The sequence below is a fragment of the Lepus europaeus genome, unplaced genomic scaffold, assembly GCF_033115175.1.
Source record: "Lepus europaeus isolate LE1 unplaced genomic scaffold, mLepTim1.pri SCAFFOLD_66, whole genome shotgun sequence".
Classification (NCBI taxonomy): domain Eukaryota; kingdom Metazoa; phylum Chordata; class Mammalia; order Lagomorpha; family Leporidae; genus Lepus; species Lepus europaeus.
Window position 1 is genome coordinate 1,266,498 of NW_026909534.1, and position 21,973 is coordinate 1,288,470.

The window sequence follows — 21,973 nt, forward strand, 5'->3', positions numbered from 1 at the left end:
CGGATAAAAAGCATATGAACCCCAATTTAGGAAAGCAAGATTAGTTCAACGTTATAGCCCAACCCACATAACTATCACATCTTTTTCCAACTGTGTCAAAATATCTTTTCTCCCATTGGGATTCAATGTTCTTTTTCTGGAATTCTCCTTGACGCTTCCCTAATATGTAAGCCTGCAATAGATATCAAGAGCAGAGATGACTCAAGCTGGGCCCCTCCAGTGTTCCTTTCTGAGAAAACGTGGGCCCTGTGTTCTCATCAGAAACACCCTGGTCCGATGCTGGGCTCTGCTCAGTCTCCCATCTGCTCTATGATGGATGCTATCAACTTGGTACTTAGTGAATTTCTGCCAGATTGATTCACATACAACCCTCTTGTTTTTTAAAGATTTATTTATTTATTTGAAAGTCAGAGTTACAAAGCAGAGAGAGGAGAGGCAGAGAGAGAGAGGTCTTCCATTCGATCGTTCGCTCCCCAAATGACCACAACAGCCAGAGCTGGGCCAGAGCTGAACTGATCTGAAGCCAGGAGCCAGGGGCTTCCTCCAGGTCTCCCACATGGGTACAGGGGCCCAAGGACTTAGGCCATCCTCTACTGCTTTCCCAGGCCATCGCAGAGAGCTGGATCAGAAAAGGAGCAGTCAGGACTAGAACCCATGCCCATATTGGATGCCGGTACTTCAGGCCAGGGCATTAACCTGCTATGCCACAGCGCTGGCCCCACACATACAACCTTTTAAGGATTTATTTAGGTGTGTTCTCATGCAAAGGGAAGGAGTGTTGGGGATCCGGATTCTCAAAATTGAGGCTTTTCATCCCCAAAGGAGAAGAATCCGCTTCCGCCACTGCACCCGGCCCGTGCCCGCCCTTCCTTCCCGCATGGGGCTGGCCCCCAGTGCCACCTCTTCCTACAGTCTCCCTCCTCAGCTTTCCCCATGTGTTGCATGGTCATCAGGCACTGGGGCTGGCAAGGAGCCCGCCAGAGGCCGGTCAGGCGGCACTGGCAGCATTTGGAAGTTTACATTAAATTTTTCCCAGTGGAACCCACGACTTCTGGTCAGGATGCTAAAGTTGTGGCTGAATTGCAGGCACAGTGAGGCCAAGAGGGCAAGGACAGCTCTCATCTGATGAATGGTCCTATATCTCAAACCACTTCTCAAATTCCATCCCAGCTTTGAGTCAGGTGCCATCAACTAAGGTTTCAGAGCTAAACTCTAATGCAAAAGTGTGGGGGACTCATGTTACATTTGGAAGCAAGTAGTGCAGCTGTCAGTTTGAGTGCTGCATGGGAGGAGACAGCCGGCCATGGTGCACACTGTAGCCCACAGGGATTGGATGTCAATGGTGATGGTGACAAAAGTCATGAGAATGCAGCATTACCAGATTTACCTGAGTCAAAACAGACACAAACGCTTTGGCTATGGATCACGCAGAATACAAATCTCTACCTGAAAATAGTGAAACAGGAGGAAATGAATCTCAACCAGAAAGCCAGGAAGATCCTGGAGAAGTACTTAAAAAATTAGAATTCTGTTTTTTTTTTTTTTTTTTTTTGACAGGCAGAGTGGATAGTGAGAGACAGAGAGACAGAGAGAAAGGTCTTCCTTTTGTCATTGGTTCACCCTCCAATGGCCGCTGCGGCTGGCACATCATGCTGATCCGAAGCCAGGAGCCAGATGCTTCTCCTGGTCTCCCATGGGGTGCAGGGCCCAAGCACTTGGGTCATCCTCCACTGCATTCCCGGGTCATAGCAGAGAGCTGACCTAGATTAGGGGCAACCGGGACAGAATCCGGCGCCCCAACCGGGACTAGAACCCAGTGTGCCAGCGTCGCAAGGCAGAGGATTAGCCTGTTAAGCCACGGCGCTGGCCTAGAATTCTGTTTATCTAGGGAGACTCTTGCTAGTGCTGTGTATCTTACATCACAGATGGACAGTGAGCAGTATGCTCTAATTACAATGGTAGCTACTCTTGACCATAACAAGAAACTCAGTACTAGTGTGGATTTTGTTGTTGAAGTGCTAAGATCTTTACCTTTAGTCCAGGTGGATGAGAAGGGAGAAAAAGTGAGGCCAAATAAAAATCGTTGCATAGTAATATTGTAAGAAATATCTGAATCTACCCCTGGGGAAGAAGTAGAAGCACTATTTAAAGGAAATAATTTACTGAAATTTATAAACTGTGAATTTGCCTATAATGATAATTGATTTTTTACATTTGAAACAGAAGCTGATGCACAACAAGCTTACAAATACCTGTGAAAAGTCAAAACTTTTCAAGGAAAACCAATTAAGGTGCAGCTAAAAGAAAGGCAATAGCTATAAACCTGTTTTTGCCAAAGAATGGATTTAAATCTCTCAACAATGTCTATTCTCCCAAAAGCAATTTATACATTCAATGCAATACCAATCAAGATACTGAAGACATTCTTCTCAGATCTGGAAAAAATGATGCTGAAATTCATATGGAGACACAGGAGACCTCGAATAGCCAAAGCAATCATGCCGGCGCCGTGGCTCAACAGGCTAATCCTCCGCCTTGCGGCGCCGGCACACCTGGTTCTAGTCCCGGTCGGGGCACCGATCCTGTCCCGGTTGCCCCTCTTCCAGGCCAGCTCTCTGCTGTGGCTAGGGAGTGCAGTGGAGGATGGCCCAAGTCCTTGGGTCCTGCACCCCATGGGAGACCAGGAGAAGCACCTGGCTCCTGCCATCGGAACAGTGCGGTGAGCCAGCCGCAGCGTGCTACCGCGGCGGCCATTGGAGGGTGAACCAATGGCAAAAGGAAGACCTTTCTCTCTGTCTCTCTCTCTCACTGTCCACTCTGCCTGTCAAAAAAAAAAAAAAAAAAGCAATCTTGTACAACAAAAACAAAGCCGGAGGCATCACAATACGAGATTTCAGGACATACTACAGGGCAGTAGTTATAAAAACAGCATGGTACTGGTACAGAAACAGATGGATAGACCAATGGAACAGAATAGAAACACCAGAAATCAATCCAAACATCTACAGCCAACTTATATTTGATCAAAGATCCAAAACTAATCCCTGGAATAAGGACAGCCTTATAAATGGTGCTGGGAAAATTGGATTTCCATGTGCAGAAGCTTGAAGCAAGACCCATACCTTTCACCTTACACAAAAATTCACTCAACATGGATTAAAGACTTAAATCTATGACCCAAAACCATCAAATATTAGAGAGCATTGGAGAAACCCTGCAAGATATAAGCACAGGCAAAGACTTCTTGGAAAAGACCCCAGGAGCACAGGCAGTCAAAAACAACATTAACATTTGGGATTGCATCAAATTGCGAAGTTTCTGTACTTCAAAAGAAACAGTCAGGAAAGTGAAGACGCAACAGACAGAATGGGAAAAATATTTGCAAACTATACTACAGATAAAGGGTTGATAACCAAAATCTACAAAGAAATCAAGAAAATCCACAACAACAAAACAAACAACCCACTTAAGAGATGGGCCAAGGACCTCAATGGACATTTTTCAAAAGAGGAAATCCAAATGGCCAACAGACACATGAAAAAATGTTCAAGATCACTAGCAATCAGAGAAATGCAAATCAAAACCACAATGAGGTTTCACTTCACCCCGGTGAGAATGGCTCACATTCAGAAATCTACCAACAACAGATGCTGGAGAGGATGTGGGGAAAAAGGGACACTAATCCACTGTTGGTGGGAATGCAAACTGGTTAAGTCACTATGGAAGTCAGTCTGGAGATTCCTCAGAAACCTGAACATAACCCTACCATTCAACCCAGCCATCCCACTCCTTGGAATTTACCCAAAGGAAAGTAATTTGGCAAACAAAAAGCCATCTGCACATTAATGTTTATTGCAGCTCAATTCACAATAGCTAAGACCAGGAACCAACCCAAATGCCCATCAACAGTAGACTGGATAAAGAAATTATGGGACATGTACTCTATAGAATACTATACAGCAGTCAAAAACAATGAAACCCAGTCATTTGCAACAAGATGGAGGAATCTGGAAAACATCATGCTGAGTGAATTAAGCCAGTCCCAAAGAGACAAATATCATTTGTTTTCCCTGATCGGCGACAACTATCTGAGCACCAAAGGGAAAACCTGTTGAAGTGAAATGGACACTATGAGAAACAGTGACCTGATCAGCTCTTGTCCTGACTCTCGATGTACAATGTAATACTTTATCCTTTTTAGTATTTTGGTGTTGTTGTTGTTGTAGTACTAGTGGTTGAACTCTGTAATTAACACACAATTATTCTTAGGTGTTTAAATTTTAACTGAAAAATGATCCCCGTTAAACATAAGAGTGGGAAAAAGAGAAGGAGGAGATGTAAAATTTGGGACATGCTTAATCGGACTTGCCCCAAATGGTGGAGTTAGAAACGTGCCAGGGCATTCCAATACAATCCCAACAAGGTGGCATGTACCAATGCCATCTCACTAGTCCAAGTGATCAATTTCAGTTCACAATTGATCACTCTGATAGGTCTAAAATTCAAAGATATCACACAAACAAGACAAGTGTCTGCTAATACTAACCGATAGAATCATAAAGTGAAAAAACGATCCAACATGGGAAGCGGGATACACAGCAGACTCTTAGAATGGCAGATGTCCTAAATAGCACTCTGGCCTCAGAATCAGCCCTTAAGGCATTCAGATCTGGCTGAAGAGCCCATGAGAGCATTTTAGGCATGGAAAGCCAAGACACCATGGAAAAGAAAAAAAAAAAAAAGAAGAAGACCTAAAGGAAAGATCTCTGAGAGTGAGATCCCAGTGGAAAGAATGGGGCCATCAAAGAAGGAAGTACCTTTCTCTGAAGGGAGGAGAGAACTTCCACTTTGACTATGACCCTATCGGAATAAAATCAAAGTCGGTGAACCCTAAAGGCTTCCACAGCCTTGGCAACTCATGACTAGAGCCTTGGGAGATTACTAACGCCATAAACAAAAGTGTCAAATTGTTAAGTCAGCAACAGGAGTCACTGTGTACTTACATCTCATGTGGGATCTGTCCTTAATGTGTTGTCGAATGTGAAGTGAAGCTATAACTAGTACTGAAACAGTATTTTTACACTTTGGGTGTCTGTGGGTGCAAACTGATGAAATTTTTACTTAGCATATACAGAATCGATCTTCTGTATATAAAGATAATTGAAAGTGAAAAAAAAAAACCTGGTGTTAAATTGGAAATTGCATACAAAATTAATCAATTTTTAAAAAATATCATGTAGGATCTCTGTCTTTAATGTGCTGTACACTGTTATTAATAACACTGTTATTTAATGCTATAACTAGTACTCCAACAGTATTTTTTCACTTTGTATTGCTATGTGGCGGCAAACTGTTGAAATCTTTACTTAATATATACTAAAATGATCTTCTGTATATAAAGAGAATTGAAAATGAATTTTGATGTGAATGGAAGGGGAGAGGGAGCGGGAAAGGGGAGGGATGTGGGTGGGAGGGAAGTTATGGGGGGGAAGCAATTGTAATCCATAAGCTGTACATTGGAAATTTATATTCATTAAATAAAAGTTAAAAAAAATAAATCTCTTGACATGAACCTTTATACATAGCAGTGTTACACATCATTTATTTACCTCCACTATACAGTCCCCAACAACAGTTTCTTCTGCGCAGTCTGACTTCCCCCCATTGTCAACCATGCATAACTATTTTTATCCACCCTTGGTAATTCTATTTCCAAATACTGGATTTATACATGGGTTTACGTCTCCAACCTTCAAGCCTGCAGCCTCTCCTCTGACTTCACTCAGACAGTATCCTCCCAGAAGCAGGAAAAATTCCTTGGGCTATAGGAAGAAAAGGGAGGAGAAGTTTACAAGCAGCCAGACTCAGTCTCCAACACGACCAAAGCCTCCATCACAAACTTTGAATTAGGGCTGTTCAACTTCCCCCCATTGCCTGGAGCTGCAGGCAATTTGATGACAGGACTTGTTTGAAAACAGGCCATCTAGCTTGATAATAGGATTATCAAAGGAAAGGGGCCTCCATGCAGATGCAAGTAGGAACACTATTCCTGTAGTGGTCCCCAGAGAGCCCTCACTGCTGGCTTCTTGTGCTGTATCAGCAACATATGAATGATCCCCCTCCCCAGCCCATTTACCTGAGGATCCCAAGGTGTAGAAAAGCAGAGGGAAACCCACAGTGTGGACAGACTCTCTCTGTCCTTACTACAACTGCATGTAAATCGGTGCAGGTGAATGGAGCTGCCAGAGAACTGTGAAAGCCCAGTTACGTGGAGATTTGTCAGAGAACGAGTAAAGAGCACCTTCTTCCCCCACTGCAACCCCCAAAAGAACAAAGGTCAAACCCCCGCAGTTGTAGGAAGGAGGAGAAGAAGCTTGCTGTGCCTGTGGAGAAATAGAGGGAGCCCTCGCCCTCACGTCCACTCCCAGAGTCCCCAAAGACCAGGAGAAGCAGCCTGGGCACTGGCCCTCACCCTCAGCTGTTGGAAAGTGTCTTCACAGATGACAGAACACTGCCCCCAAGTCTCCTCAGTGAAAATCCTATGTCTAGAAGCGGTTGCATAGAGCTGTATAAGCCACAAGTGAAACACTCTTCCCACTCAGTATGAGAATGAGTCGCTGGTTAGGCACTCGCAGTGTCTGTGAACCCCATGGAATGCTTGCAAGTTATTTTTCTTCTATGAGTCAGATTCTCCCCCTCTTGGAAAAAAATATAGTTTTCAGGATTTAATTAACCCTATTTTTGGTTGGTGCTTAACTGGAGGTGATGTGTAAGTCTGATTTTTTTCAGGATAGAAAATGCATTTATCCCAACAGATTGGTGTTTTCTATTAAGCCTCTGTGTGGTTCTGAATGCAAGCTATATATAGTGATTTTTTTCTAAATTAAGGGAACTATGCTACTTTATTTTTTAAATATTGATCTACAAGTGCGTATCTCAGATGCTCCAGCAGATGGCGGCCTTGGCCTTGAGGTGGAAGGGGGTTGGCAGTGTCAGGTCTGACACACTGGCATGGGAGCTGTACTTTCATCTAAATTGTTAACAAGTGAGTCTAGCATTTAAAAATACATATAAATGTACATATAGGCCATTTTGGATCCAGTGGGCAGAAAGAACCTGTAGAGCGCACCCTAGAGAAACCTGGAAGCTTTGAGTTTTGACATCCTGCCAGCAAGTACCCAGCTTCTCCCCTCAATTACAAGTGGCTATTACCTAAAATCAATTCAAAACACGTGAATAGAACCTAAATGAAAATATACGTTGTTGGCCACTGACACGTTGCCAGGATGTTGTACCATGGAGTGGTTTTCATCCCTGTGAGCTGGCTGCTCTGGCTCTTGGCCTACTGCACCTGCTCCATGCACATTTCTGTCCATGTTCCCCCACCCCAAGGTACTCTCTAGGAAGAGTCCTCATCTTAACTCCATGGGGATGTCTTCCTGAACCTCGCATCAGCACATGGATTTAAAGTATGTAATGGTGAGAGAGTGGTGTTTGTGGTTTTATTCCCCTCTTTGGCTGGTGGAGGACACAAATTGTTGCTCTTTTTACCTCCAAGATGAGGGTCTCATTGATTCACTTCTAGAAGTGTTGCACTTCTGAAGAACAAGGATGCACTAAAGTTAACAAGTTTATAATAAATTTAAATATAAATTATTTTGTTTAAAAATGCCTAAAATTTTTCTTTAAGTATTCTAAGCAGCAGACATTAAATATTTCCTGCTACATGTAACCATACAGTTTATTACATGAAATGTTATTTAACAAGACTTCTTTTTAAAATTATTTCCATCCAATATTTAAAGACTTGAATTGTATTTAAACTTGAAAATGACTTTGCCTTAACTTTTGTATAAGGCAGCTTAGAGTTCATGGAGACTCACCTTGGGTTGGCATGAGTGGATCAGTTACTCAGTTACTGTGTGGATATTTTGTCACTAGTTTTACTGAGTAAGCATACCATAGTACAAGAACTAGCAGTAGTTTTTGTAATATACCTTAAAGATCTTAAACAGTTGATCTTTTTTCAGATTGTTGAAAAGTCCTGTAAATGCAAATAGTTGATACTGTATTAAATATGTGTACTTTGGGAGTGTGCTTTGCTTGTACAGTTGTAAATAATCAGAACATATTAAGAAAGGTTCCCAACAGAGAAAATGTGATAAAAACTATTGATATATTATAAATGGTGATGTTGAGCTGGATGTAGATATACTAAATGCTGTGGCTTGAATATTGTTTTTATTTGTTGAGGTTTTTTTTTTCCCCTTCTCATAGTGGTGTGTTGAACTGATTTTGTCTCTTTGCTGCAAAAGGGAAATGGAAAGTCTTACTAAAAGCTGTGAGATGTTTTTATACTCTCTTTCAAAATATGGAAATGCATACTAGTCATATTTAATGTGAAAGAGTTCTGAAGTACAATGTAGTAAGCAGAAATTGGTAGAATCTTTTTTTTTTTTTAAATTTATTTGACAGAGGTAGAAAGTGAGAGAGAGAGGCAGAGAGAAAAGTCTTCCTCTCCATTGGTTCACCCCCCAAATGGCTGCTATGGCCAGAACTATGCCAATGTGAAGCCAAGAGGCAGGTGCTTCCTCCTAGTCTCCCATGCGGGTGCAGGGCCCAAGCACTTGGGCCATCCTCCACTGCCTTCCCAGGCCACAGCAGAGAGTTGGACTAGAAGAGGAGCAACTGGGACTAGAACTGGCACCCACATGGGATGCAAGCACTGCAGGCAGAGGATTAACCAAGTGAGCCACAGTGCCAGCAATGGTAGGATCTTTAAATCAAAATAAAAAATGATCTAATTTGAATCATATATTACTAAGTGTGATTTACCCTACCAGAGGAAAACCTGCCTAGTGTCTCTCACTGTTCCCTTCAGGGCAATAGTCATTATTCAAAGATGTAGAAATATGGCTGGTGCCGTGGCTTAACAGGCTGATCCTCCACCTTGTGGCGCCGGCACACTGGGTTCTAGTCCCGGTTGGGGTGCCGGATTCTATCCCGGTTGCCCCTCTTCCAGGCCAGCTCTCTGCTATGGCCCAGGAAGGCAGTGGAGGATGGCTCAAGTCCTTGGGCCCTGCACCCACATGGGAGACCAGGAGAAGCACCTGGCTCCTGGCTTTGGATCAGCTCGATGAGCCGGCCGCAGCGGCCATTGGAGGGTGAACCAACGGCAAAAAGGAAGACCTTTCTTTCTGTCTCTCTCTCTCACTATCCACTCTGCCTGTCAAAACAAAACAAAACAAAACAAAACAAAACACAAAGATGTAGAAATACACACAGTGCTAATAAGTTTCAAATGCCTGATTAAGGAATGGGAGAATTAATTTCTTGGTAGCTGTCAGGTTGCTGGACCGAAAACTCAGAAATAATTGACCTCTTCAAAACAAACCAAGAGATGCTGTAAACACTCAAAGGGCAAGCTCAGATCTGGGGTCCTTTGTGTCACTTCTTAGGAGCAGGTGCCAGGGTGTGCTCAGCCATCCCAGACCCCACACACCAGGGGGTCTGTAACAGTAAGTCCTTTCTCAAACGTGTGAGATTTGCAGCATGATATGGGTGTGATTAGAGCCAACTGTGGTTGGTTGGTTGCAAACCAAAAGGCTGGAGCTCAAGAGCAGCATGCAGGAGAGCAGTGGGCATGTGGAGTGATGTCATCACAGAGAAGGGGCTGTGCTGGTGGGTTCTGCTGCCATCTGGATGAGGTCAGTACACTGTAGTTACTGCTTAGCCAGTGACAGTCTGTTGCATCCAGAGCTGAAACTTTGTTCGGATGTGATTTTTATAGCAAAGGCTATATGCCAAATAACTTTTTAAAAAAATATTTATTTATTCAAAAGTCAGAGTAACACAGAAAGAGGGGAGGCAGAGAGAGAGAGAGGTCTTTCATCTGATGGTTCACTCCCCAATTGGCCATAATGGTCGGAGCTGTGCCAATCTGAAGCCAAGAGCCAGGAGCTTCTTCTGTGTCTCCCTTGTGGATGCAGGGGCTCAAGAATTTGGGCCATCTTCTACTGCTTTCCCAGGCCATAGCAGAGAGCTGAATCAAAAGTGGAGCAGCCAGGTTTCAAACCCACACACATAAGTGATGCTGGCACTTCAGGCCAGGGTGTTAACCCACTGCACCACAGCACTGGCCCTGCCAAATAGCTATTTAATGTTGAAAAAAAAACTGTCTGATATTGCTTTTGAGATGTTACACTCATAAAAAAATGGGAGTTTCACAATAGGAAGCTGTGACAGCACATAGAGACTGTTGCTATTTCACATACAGCTAATGATATGTGGCTTTTGTACATTTTTTACAATTAAACTCAATCCTTTCCCCACCCCCAGAAATACCTGAAATTATAGAATCAGAGATGTAACAATCACAAATGACATTTTAACTTGTAAAATTGTGTGATGTTACTTACTGTTTGGAAATATAGAAATAAGAACCAGGCCCCATTTCACCAGATGTGAATTTCAAGTAGAGTAGTTATTCTCTTGAGAATTGGTGTTATGATGTTTCTGAAAAGTCCTTCCTGTCATCGCATCACTGGTCACCACTGGCCAGTGGCGTGAATGTTTTATGTTGCTGTATTGGTCAGGATGTCTGCAGTTTACCTTTAAAATCTGGTTCAGTGTATTACAGCGGGTGACTAATGGTGCTTACTTGTCTTTGTATCACCTTCAGTGGGTTATAGTTGTGGGTTTTGGGGGCTTTATAGCCTGTTACACAGAAAGCAGCAATCAAAGATTTAAGGAGCAGTGAGAGTTGCCAGTTCAAAAAATGGGAGTGCAATTTGGAAGCTTTCTTGAGGGTTTTGTTTTTGTTTGTTCTACTTCTTTTCATTAAGACTGGAATCAAGCTTACATGTAAACTATTGGTAATTTAAGTTTCCTTTTGTGTCATTCAGTGTGAAACTGTATAATTTGAAAAAAAAAAAGTAGGTTGCAAAAAGTAGATTTAGGCACTGTTTAAAAAAGGATTTATTTATTTTCAAGGCATAATGACAGTGAGAGCGGGATCTATGTCTATGTCTATGTCTATGTCTATGTCTAGGTCTATCTACTGGTTCATTTCCAAAAGCACTTCAACAGTAATCTCTTTGTAAAGCTGAAGCTAGGAGGGAGGGACTATTTCGTGGTCTTTCACATGGGTGGCAGGTACTTGGATCATGTTCAGGGGCCTTCCCAGGTGCATTGACATTATGCTTGATCAAAAGCAGAGAACTGGCCAGTGCCACAGCTCAATAGGCTAATCCTCCACCTGCAGTGCTGGCACCCTGGGTTCTAGTCCCAGTTGCTCCTCTTCCAGTCCAGCTTTCTGCTGTAGCCAGGGAGTGCAGTGGAGGATGGCCCAAGTGCTTAGGCCCTGCACCTGCATGGGAGACCAGGAGAAGCACTTGGCTCCTGGCTTCGGATCAGCAGTGTGCCAGCCGCAGTGCACTGGCCGCAGCGGCCATTGGGGGTGAACCAATGGAAAGGAAGACCTTTCTCTCTGTCTCTCTCTCTCACTGTCCACTCTGCCTATCAAAAAAAAAAAAAAAAGCAGAAAACTGGGTTTGAAGCAGCACTCTGATATGGAATGCCAGTGTAGCAAGCAATGGCAGAACTTGCTGCACCACAATGTTGGCCCTATATACAAATTTTTATTCCTCTTTGGAATGTGTGGATTTTTATTCAAAAATATTCTAATATTATGCCAGTATCCTATTTCCTATTAAATTTTCACCCAGTGCCTTTGATATTGAATTCCTTATTTTTAATCATCAACACTATGAAAGGCTGGTGTTTTAATTCCCAATATTGTTTATTTATTTATATTTTGATCTAGCATCAAAAGGTTCACTTTTCTGTCCTAGTTATTGTGTCATTATATACTATATCATTATGAGTTCATAGATTCTTATCTTGTTAAATATGTTATAATCTGAAATTATCTGTTCTGATGCTCAAGTTATCCCAGATCGTAGTGGAATCCTCTTCAACACACCAAATTAGGGCCTTAATACCTACAATTGGTGTAAGTACCATTCTAGGAGAAAAGATTCACTAATTCTTATCTCTCTTCTCTGAATTACATTTCCCTTAAAGGTGCCATTTCTTTCATCAAGTCTTGTTAATAGCTATCATTGAATATTTACAATTCAGCAGTACTCTCTTAAGTTTTCTCTGGAGATGTTCTTCAGTACTTAATTTAAAGACCATTTTACAAACCAAAATCTCATCAAGTCACACTCCTCTTCCTACTGTGTAGATGGTTTCCCACTGACAATGCTATGGGTTGTACCCTCTTAAGTCTTGTCTACCAGCTGTCTGCTCGCTATTCTCTTCTTACATGCTAGGACTCAGAAGGCTCTCAGTTGTATCACAGACTTTACAAATTTCCTCTCAACCCATCAAAATTACTAAAAGTTCCAAACTTGAGGCTAAATTCTTCTTTTTAATTATTATTTTATTTGAGAAGTAAAGTTACAGAGAAGGAGAGACAAAAAGAAAGATCTTTTATCCAGTGGCTCACTCCTCAAATAGCCAACTTGACTGAGCTGGGCTGATCTGCAACCAGGAGCTTCGCTCTTCTCTCCCACGTGGATGCAGGAGCCCAAGCATTTGGGCCATCTTTGACTGCTTTTCCAGGCCAAAGCAGAGAGCTGGATTGGAAGAGGAACAGCTGGAACTCAAACTGGCACCACAGGCAGAGGCTAAGCCCACTACACCACAGTGCTGGACCCTAAGCTCTTTTAAAATAAGATTTACTGATTTACTGTATTTTTTGAAAGGCAGAGATACAGAGAGAGAAGGTTGCAGGGAGAGAGAGATCTGTCTGCTGGCTCATTCCCCCAAATAGATGCAGTAACAAGGAGATGGATCATAATGGAGCAGCTGGGACTCAAACCAGTGCTCACATGAGATGCTGGCATTACAGGCAGTGGTTCAACATGTCAGCTACTTCATTTCTTCTTTCAAAGGAGGGCTCATTTGTAATGATTCAGAATGATGTACCAAAGGATCTTTGAGGTGGTTATGCTAACTTATCTCTTTTAAACTTTAAATTCGGAGGGGCCAGTGCTGTGGTGCAGTAGGTTAATCCTCCACCTGTGATGCTGGCATCCCATATGGGCACTGCTTCTAGTCCTGGCTAATCCTCTTCCAATCCAGCTCTCTGCTATGGCCTGGGAAAGCAGTAGAAGATGGCCCAAGTCCTTGGGCCCCTGCACCAGTGTGGGAAACCAGAGGAAGCTCCTGGCTCCCAACTTTAGATTGGCACAGCTCCAGCCATTGTGGCCATTTGGGGAGTGAACCAAAGGACAAAAGACCTTTCTCTCTGTCCGTCCCTCTCACTGCCTGTAACTCTACCTCTCAAATAAATAAATAAAATCTTAAAAAAAAGTTAAATTCCACAGAACACACAATATAACTAAATTATTTACCAACACAACCTCATTCCTTGATACTTGCCTCAGATGAGATGTGTAACGGATACTAATCTCTGGGTAAAAAGTGATGATCATATCCATAAAGAAGATTGCAGTATAGCTCAGCTAAACAGGCAAAAGATAACATGATACTGTGAGTTTTCAATAGCAACACGAAAATGCAATAAGTGATTATTTAAAATGCATGATATTAAAATAATGCACTCAGAGAATTTCATCATGACAGCCTCCATTTTGGACTACACCTTCAGTGCTCTAAGTTTCTACAGCACCAGCGCAGTGTGGGCCATGAAGGATTCTTGATGGGAGAGATAAGAGGAAACTTTTAGCATCAGTGATAGCAAGACAGAATTTCTGCAAATAATTGAAATCCATAACCATCAGTTTTGTTCAAAACTTCATTTTCTGTAACTGTGAAAGAAAAATTAAGGGAAGAGATTTGGGACAGAATTCTTAAAGATACGTGAAAGAAGGTTATTGAGTGGTATGTAACTTGGCAAACCCACAGCAGCAGGTTTTATTTAAGGAACAGATCACCCATAAACAGCTCACTCACACCATCAGAGTGCCCAATCTTGGCTTCTTTCTCTTCAGCTTAACCTCCACTATCAGCAATTTTATTCCTGTTTTAGAATTTAGGCTCTCTTTAGTTCAATTTGAAGGTATAATCAGAGGATAACATAACTCCCAATCCAGGTAATAGTAGCAAGCAAAACCACAGTGTCTTCAGTGTCAAACACCTTTCAGTATTATGCCAAACTCATTAAAGAACATGATACTGGCATTTTTACACTGATGAAATAATAAAAATTATTAGGGCAATTTATCAGGTTTATAATGTGCATCAAGAGAAAGTGCTGCCAGGTGTGCAAATGTAGAGCACAGTGTGCAAATTGTTGAATATTATCAGGGAGAAGTGAGAAAATTAAGACAAATCATGCCGGGTAAAAATATAAGGGAACAAGATTTCAACAGGCAATGCTAAGCAGAGAAGCACCACATAGAAGTATGGAATCATTGTTTAATCAATGGATGCCCTATTCTGGGTTCACAGCTGGGAGGTAGAAATACACCTGGAGATGCAGAGGTCCCTGATCCTCTTCATGATGACTTTTACCCAACCCAATCAAGACAGTATTCTCAGTCATTCTCACATGGATTCAAGTGTCTTTATGCCTTGACCTCAGCTGTGGGCTCTTTCAAATATGCTTCCTCCAGTGCTGGACTTAAGTATTCTGCAAGTGGAGCAGATTTTCTTCCCCAGAAGAGCAGCTGGAGACAACAGTGGGGAATCAGATGTCAATGATTGTGAAAATGTAATTGATGCTACAGAGCCCTCTAGTGGTGAATAGTCATATTCAACTGATTCATGATCCATTATTATAGCCCAATGAGGACCCCAGCAACACTCAGGCCTCCTAGAGTTAATTAAACCAAAGATGCTCTCCAGTTAGCACACCTTCTCTCACTTGTTATTGAAAGAGGCGCTTGAGGACTTAATCTAGGAGTTTCCTTGCCAGATGCTTTGACCCTCAAGAGGAGAGTTCTTGCACACAGTAATCATAAGCCTCTATCCCTGGTCCATGTCCTTGGATGCAATGTGCAAGCTTCATGACACAGAAAAATTAACAGAAAGAAAGAAGAAAGAAAGGAAGGAAGGAAGGAAGGAAGAAAGGGAGGGAGGGAGGGAGAGAGAGAGAGAGAGAGAGAAAGAAAGAAAGAAAGAAAGAAAGAAAGAAAGAAAGAAAGAAAGAAAGAAAGAAAATTGTATTGTGGTGCAACTCTTGGGTTTACCATAAATTTAGATAAAGTGGGGGCTGGTGTTGTGCCATAATTGTTAAGCCTCTGCCTGTGGCACTGGTATGTCATACAGGTGCCAGTTCATGTCTCAGCTGCTCCACTTCCAATCCAGCTCTGTGCTAATGACCTGGGAAAGTAGTGGAAGGTGGCCCAACTGCTTGGACCCTTGAACCCATGTGAGAGACCCAGAAAAAGCTCCTGGATCCTGGCTTTGGATTGGCCCAGTTCTGACCATTGCAGCCATTGGTTAGTGAACCAGTGAATGGAAGACCCCTCTGTCTCTTTCCCATCTGTCAAATAAATAAATATTTTTTTAAATTAGATAAACTGAAATTTATCTGTGTAATTTCTCTTCTATAAAGTAAATCAGAGAGAGCGACAAGATGGTGGAATAGGAATGGAGCACACTGATAGTCTGGGAATAGACAGCTTAATAAAAGTGGAGATACTGCAGGGTCAAGGAAGAGTAGGGGAAGAAACAGCAGAAGAAACTCTTCTGGAACTGGTGATTCACAGTGGACCTGCATGGAGAGCGTGGGAGCCCAGGTTTGGGACACCAGCGGCAGACTCAACACACCAGCGCTGGAATGCAAGGTGAGCCGAACCTCAATAGCCCGAGACACCAGCGGGCAGGCAGAAAGAGGAGACTAGAGGGAACGAGGCTTAAAACTCCATGGGGAAAAGTTCACCAGGTTAACTAGAAGAGAGAGAGGGAAAAAAAAAGTGACCAATACAGAAACGAGTTTCTCTCTCTCCGCTCACCCCTCAAGGGCTAGCAAGACAAAGAGCAGGCGCCATTTTGGACATATGTCATAAGCAGGGCGACCTCAGGTCTGCACCAGCCCTGAGCCTAGCAGAAAAACCTGACTCTGGGGGGAGGGGTGAAATAACAGGAGATTATGATCTAACTTGACAACCCAGTGGGAGATTGCAGGAGAATTGGAGCCCACACCAAGGGCAGCACAGATTCCCTGTGTGGTCCTTGGGAAAGAGTTTCCAATCTCTGGCTCCTATGGGTATATCATTTGCCTGCTAACTACCTCCAATTACGTTCAGCTGTGTGGAATTACGTCCCTTTTGAATAAAAGAAAGAAAGAAAAAAGAAAGAAAGAAAGAAAGAAAGAAAGAAAGAAAGAAAGAAAGAAAGAAAGAAAGAAAGAAAGAAAGAGATTTACCACGCCTAACCTGGGAGTGTCATCTTTGACACACCCTCAACCCTGAGGAACCAAACACAGCTCTCAGGCCACACTCATCTCAAGCCTCTAAGGCTCCATCAAAAGCAGACAGTCCACTTAATATAGAGCCATAGTGTAACAAGAAAAAACACCACAGTGAAGAAACCAAATATCTCCAACATGCCATACAAGAAATGTGAAAACCGAAGTAACACGAACAAGGAAGACACTATGACGCCCCCAAATGAAAAAACACCCCAATTCAAGATTATGAAGATGATGAGATAGAAGAAATGCAAGAAGCAGATCTCAAAAAATTGAAAAGAACATTAAGAAGTTCTCAAAAACAAATTCTTGAACTACAGAAATCCTTAATGGACAAGATAGAAAATCTCTCTCGTGAAAATGAAATATTAAGGAGGAATCAAAATGAAATGAAACAACTAGTAGAACAAGAAACTGTGATAGTGACGAGAAATCATAATGAAATGAAGAATTCAATAGATCAAATGACAAACACATTAGAGAGCCTTAAAAACAGAAGGGGTGAAGCAGAAGAGAGAATATTGGAATTAGAAGACAGAGAACAGGAAAGGAAACAGGCAAACCAAAGAAAAGAAGAATAAATTAGAAATCTAAAAAATATTGTCGGGAATCTACAGGATACTCTTAAAAAACCCAACATTCGGGTTCTAGGAGTTCCTGAAGACATGGAGAGGGAGAAAGGATTAAAAGGCATTTTCAGTGAGATACTAGCAGAAAATTTCCCAGGTTTGGAGAAGGACAGAGACATCCTAGTACAGGAAGCTTATAGAACCCCTAATAAACATGACCAAAAGAGATCCTCACCACGACACGTTGTAATCAAACTCACCACAGTGAAACATAAAGAAAAGATTCTAAAAGGTGCAAGAGAGAAATGTCAGATTACTCTTAGAGGATCTCCAATTAGACTCACAGCAGACTTCTCATCAGAAACCCTACAAGCTAGAAGGGAATGGCGAGACATAGCCCAGGTACTAAGAGAGAAAAACTGCCAGCCCAGAATATTTTATCCTGCAAAGCTCTCATTTGTGAATGAAGGTGAAATTAAGACTTTTCATAGCAAACAGAAATTGAAAGAATTTGTTGCCACTCATCCTGCCCTGCAAAAGATGATTAAAAATGTATTACACACAGAAACACAACATGGTCACCAATATGAAAGAAGGTAAAGGAAGGAAACCTCACAGCAAAAGATCACAGGAAGCTCAATTTCTCTTTGACATAGAATTAAACTCTGATGCTCTGGTAAAGCAATGTGTTAAAGTAATCTATTACTTTCTTCTTGATGTCTGTTAAATTCTAATTGTTAAAAATAGCTGATTTTTTATTAAGAGCTATGGGTTATTTAAATATGTGCTTATTTTCAAAGATTTGAATAATCGCCTTGTACCAATGATCAAATTTGGTCTATGTTATGTCATGATTGTAAGGAATCTTATTTCAACCAGATATTTTGGATTTTGAGCCTTCTTGGCATTCTTGACAGGCATTCAAAAAATCAAAGTTTCAAACCACCTGGACTCTAAAATTTCCAGTAAACCCTGGACTTTGGTTTTTCCAGTTTGGGCACAACTGAAAAAATCAAAGGACCTATGTCTCTCATCTTATAGAGACACCAACTAATCAGGCTATTTGGATTATATTAGAAGTACTGTCAAGATGTGATGTGGTACTAAACTTTAAGTTTCTATAATGGAAAATGCTATTAATACAAATGTTTGAGAATTAAAATGTCTAATGATTTTGTGTTACTAGACATGATAGTTATCTTAATGAGAAAGCCCCAGAGGCCTAAAGGGTTAAATACTTGTAAAATCCTACAGGTGCTTTCAAAAATACTGTGAAGTAAGCAAGTGCCTCTTGTTGGCTGATGAGTTTATAATTTTAAACATGGCAACTTAAAGTCTTTTGTCATCCACAGTTATATATGATGTGCTGCTCATAAAAGTAAAGCGTTGTTGGTTCTGGGTTTAGCTGTCCTCCTATAGGTTCCTATGGACTTTTTCCAGCCACTTCTATTGTATTCAGTACTTTGGGATGGCTCTGTAAACAGATGAAGCCAATAATATATTAACAATACCAACTGAGAGAAAGTATTGTTAACTGAGGTTACCAAAAACAAAAAGCAATTCAAATCAATTGGCAATCTACAAAAAGAGTTAAAGATTTTAAAAGCTATTATTAAAATTGCTATATTGGTCTACTATGCTATGTTATATGTGTGTACATATTGTATGTCCTCATGGGGAAATTTTATTAAGAGTTTTATTTTAAATGGCTTATTGATAAGATTGTCCATAAATTTAAGCTGCTAAAATCAATCAAAGATACATTTTAATTGGTGTGACCTGAATCTCTGTATCATATGTTTTAAACTTGTTGGTAGAAAGAAACTAAAAACATTTTAGATGGCTGTGCTTAAGTTTACTGGCTAAACAAACTACACCATGTTAGATATTTAAGAGGAGTTTTCAAATACATGATTCTTAAAATTTATAGAAGGCATTGGACCTTCTGGTAAATGTTTTCTTAAGTTGTTATCTAATGGTTGAAACTGTTTGCTAAGTATTCATGTGATAGTGCTATTGTCAGCAAGCGATCTAGGACTTGCTCCCTCATTTCTCTATTCTAAGCCCAACTTGTTCTTTCATTTCTCTATTCTCTTCAAGGTAGGAAACTAATTCTATTATTAAGGAATCTCTAGGACGCACAATTTAATCTTTAGACCTTATAAAAGAGATGGCTAACATTTTTCTGTAATAGCATAGCAAAATAAGAGCTTAAATTATAAACTCATAGCTAGACTCACTTCGCCATCAGCGAAGTATACAGTAAGTAGAAGAAACCTCCCTTTCAGGCAAAATGGAAAGAAAGTTTTAAAGTGAGAATATAATTTTCCTCATGGGCATTGTCTACCTTAGAAAAACTGCTACAGAACATGCCTGTGAATATAGACTTGTAGTTCAGGCCACCGAAGTTTAGAGATGGGACTTGGGCACTCCCTTGACTTGCATCCTCTGGTCTGCTTTAACACAAACCAGGAGGAAAAGAAAGCTAGGCATCAGAAGCAATGGGTGGCAGGCTTATGAATGGCTGATCTTTACAGTGATCTGCCCTCAAGGAGACCCAACAGGCCAGTCCACTGCAGTGGCTTTCAATGTGGTAAGCCTTGGCTTCAGCAGAAGTCAACTTGTGAAGAGCTCTGGCAGCTCTGCCAAGAGTTGGATCACTGGAAATGGACCTGCCCTGGAGTCGAAGGATGCCCAGGTCAGAGCCACAGATCTTATTGGCTCTAAGCTGAAAAGCCCTTCACTCAGCCCAACTTCCAAAGTGACCACTGCAGCTGAGGGGATGGTCAAGTAGGGTCAGCAACATTGCAGGCAGAACTGTAAATTTCTCGTCAGAGATGCCACCTGCCTTTACCTGGCCAGCTCTCCTCCCAGGCCAGCCAAGTAATGAAAGTCAACAGAGTGCCTTCCGCTAGGAGGGTCACACCTCCCTTAGGATATACCCCATGTTAAGAGATAGATAGGTCTGGGCCTCTTAACTTACAAGGCCTAAAGCCCACCAGATTATTATCAAGCCCCTTCTGTCAGGTTCTATTTGCCTCAATCAGAAAACTTAATTGTAGCTTAGACAGCACCTTTCTTAGCTCCTCTAATAATGACTCTGTCCTTTGTTCTAGACCCTGTCTAGCGCACTTGGGCCTCATTCCTTTGTAATCATAACCTCTACTCTACCACCATTGGCTCTACTCCCAACCTGTGTGTACTGATGGTCCTCTTCCCCACTTATTGCTGTATAATTGTTCTTACCTGGTAAATACCACTCTTAGGATCATTGGTTACTATCCTCACTCTGTCTTTTATGACCTTGTCTAAATATGATCAGAGTCGGCGAACTTGGAAGGCTTCCATAGCCTTGGCAACCCATGATGAGAGCCTAGGGTGGTTACTGGCACCATAAACTAGAGTGTCAATTTGTTGGGTCAACAACAGGAGTCACTGTGCACTTGCTCCTCATGTGGGATCTCTGTCCTTAATGTGCTGTACATTTTGATTTAATGCTATAACTAGTACTCAAACAGTATGTTTCACTTTGTGTTTCTATGTGGGGCAAACTGTTGAAATCTTTATACTGAATTGATCTTCTGTATATAAAGAGAATTGATCCTGGACATTTTCAAAGTCAATGATCAAGTTAGAGTTTCATAAAAAACTTTAGACTGTAATAAACATATGAGTTTCATTGAATGAATCACTACAGCAGACCTAGAAATGTCTGATCAACTCTTCATAAAAGATGCCAGGACAACACGAAGAATTTTCAGTGAGTTCATTATTTCCCAGGGGGAAAAAAAAAAAACCACAATGGCCACATACTCATAGTGTTAGGGTTGGCACAAGCTGTGATACTGATGGTATAGGAAAGCAATAGTAATTAGTACAAGACAAAGGTAAAAAAGACTCACATTCTCATAGATAACATATAATGTGATCACTGTCAGTAGCATTGCATAATTTGGTAAGAGATATAGTAGAGTAAGTCCCAAAGGCTCCACTTCTGGTCAAGCTCCCTACTAATGCACCTGGGAAAGAAGTGGAAGACAGCCTAAATGCTTGGGCTCCTGCACTCATGAAGATGATTTTGTTTTTTGGTTTTGGCCTGGTCTAGTTCTGACTATTGTGGCCATTTGGGGAGTGAGCTAGTAAGTTAGTGGATGGAATATTCTCTCTCTCTTTGGCTCTGCCTTTCAAATAAATAAATAAACAAACAAACAAATAAATAAATTTTTAAAAAGAAAAACAATTAAAATTTTATTTTATTTTATTTTTTTAAAGATTTATTTATTTTCCTTGAAAGTCAGAGTTACACAGAGAGAGAAGGAGAGGCAGAGAGAGAGAGAGAGGTCTTCCATCCGATGGTTCACTCCCCAGATGGCTACAATGGCTGGAGCTGCACAAATCCAAAGCCAGGAGCCAGAAGCTTCTTCCAGGTCTCCCACGTGGGTGCAGGAGCCCAAGAACTTGGGCCATCTTCTGCTATTCCAGGCCAAAGCAGAGAGCTGGATCAGAAGCGGAGCAGCTGGGACTCAAACCAGCACTCATATGGGATGCCAGTGCTTCAGGCCAGGACATTAACCCACTGCACCACAGAGCCAGCCCCTAAAATTTTATTTAAGAATATTATAAAGCTTTGGCATTTGCAATAAAGGAAAATCACTATTTAATTCAATAGATAGCTATAAAACTAAGATAACTTTGTCCAGAATGACATTGTTGAATATTTCAAAACCAATGTTAAATTGAATCTCATCACAATCCAGATTCAGTGAAAGAAAAGAAACTTGAATGGGTGAAAGAATGTATTGAACATGGACAGTACTGAAAAACTGCAATTGAAAATGGACAGGAAAGCTTAGAAGTTTCCATTGAGTTGATAACCTCTCAATTAGCATAGTAAACAACAACCCAAACACTTGTTACACTAGGCACTTATTATATACTCTGGTGACCATAATAAAAT

At 41.4% G+C, this 21,973-nt stretch overlaps 1 pseudogene; it reads left to right on the forward strand.

Annotated features, from left to right (window-relative positions):
* The first annotated feature begins 942 nt into the window (after positions 1 to 942).
* Positions 943 to 6,534, forward strand: LOC133755638 (la-related protein 4B-like; annotated as a pseudogene).
* The last annotated feature ends 15,439 nt before the right edge of the window (positions 6,535 to 21,973 follow it).